Below are 1,481 nucleotides of genomic sequence, written 5' to 3'. Positions count from 1 at the left end.
TTCAACTCAAAATGCTGTTTTAGTGTTTCTTGTCTAACCTAAGGTTTACATATCTCCTCTCTATTTTGTAAATTTTTGTTATTTTTTTAGTATCAAAACACCTGATTTTGTCTAGCTTTTTATTTATTATTGTATTTATGTATTTATTTATTAGTGTGTTATTTTTGGGGGGGAGGGCTCAGGTGGGGGAGGGGCAGAGAGAAGAGGGACAAAGAGTCTGAAGTGGACTCTGCACTGACAGCAGTAAGCCTAATTTGGGGCTTTAATTCATGAACCTTGAGATCATGACCTGAGCTGAAGTTGGATGCTCAAATGAAGGAACCACCCAGGTGCCCCTAGCTTTTTATTTTAATTGTTGACTACTGAATCATGAATATTTAGAAAGACATTGTATCATTAATCAATCAACAAAATCTGTTTTGTTTCTATATACTCCAGGCATCATTTTGTGCACTTTGGGTCATTAGGTCACTAAAATGTCATTCATAATAAATTTGGCTGTATTATGCCAAGTGACTACCTTGCTCTTCTGCTCCCAAATTTATAAGAACTGCTGGAAAAAATATTTTATTAAATGACTTGTCTGGGATAAGTATAAATTCATTTTTTAAAACTATCAGAGTTCTTGTGCCTTTGATCAGTGTTCTTATTAGTCTTTTTCTTATATCTTATCACATTATCCTCGTAAACTCATTAAAAATTTTTTCAGTCTCTTCAAACTCCTAGTCCTACACTATGCCACTTAACAATTTGGCAGATGCTTTCTCACTTACTATTTTCTAAAAGACATTAAAATAATTCAACCTGGGTTTTCTCACTTTCCCTCCTTTATACTTCAGAATTCTTTTTAATAAATATTTATTTTTGAGAGAGAGAGAGAGACCAAGAGAGAGAGAACAGGTGAAGGGCAGAGAGAGAGAGGGAGACAGAGAATCCCCCACAGGCTCCGTGCTGTCAGTGCAGAGCGTGATGTGGGTCTTAAGCCCACAAGTCGTGAGATCATGACCTGAGGTGAAACCATGAGTTGGATGCTTAATTGACTGAGCCACCAATGTGCCCCTACACTTCATAATATTATTGAATCTTTTCTTTCATTGTATTTCTTGTTCTCATATTTTTCTCTCCTTTCAAATTCTCCATTTTGCATCTTTAAGTCATTTTTTTCTATTTACTCTTCCTTGCCGTTAGGCATAATCAAGTTTCCATTATTTTAAAAAACAAACAAAAAAATTCTACACTTGATCTTAGCCAAAAGGCCGAGAAGCTATACAAACAAAAAATTTTAAACATTTTAAACTCTGATTTTCCTCCATACTTATCCCTGTATTCCTCACTTTCTTTTGCCTCCATATTGTTTAAAAAAGCATTCTATAACTGCTAACAAAAGACATTAACTCTTTAACTTCTAGAAACATGAAATTATTTTTTACAATTTTATGATTTTATGTTCTTAAGACAAATGACTACCAATCTCAGCCGAT

At 34.1% G+C, this 1,481-nt stretch overlaps 1 pseudogene; it reads right to left on the bottom strand.

Annotated features, from left to right (window-relative positions):
• Positions 1-1,193: 1,193 nt before the first annotated feature.
• On the bottom strand, positions 1,194-1,268 carry LOC120227539 (annotated as a pseudogene).
• Between the last annotated feature and the right edge of the window lie 213 nt (positions 1,269-1,481).

Source organism: Hyaena hyaena, unplaced genomic scaffold, assembly GCF_003009895.1.
Source record: "Hyaena hyaena isolate Hyena2069 unplaced genomic scaffold, ASM300989v1 scaffold_2467, whole genome shotgun sequence".
In the NCBI taxonomy this organism is placed as follows: domain Eukaryota; kingdom Metazoa; phylum Chordata; class Mammalia; order Carnivora; family Hyaenidae; genus Hyaena; species Hyaena hyaena.
The sequence above is the reverse complement of the archived record's forward strand: the minus strand, read 5'-3'. Positions and strand labels throughout refer to the sequence as shown.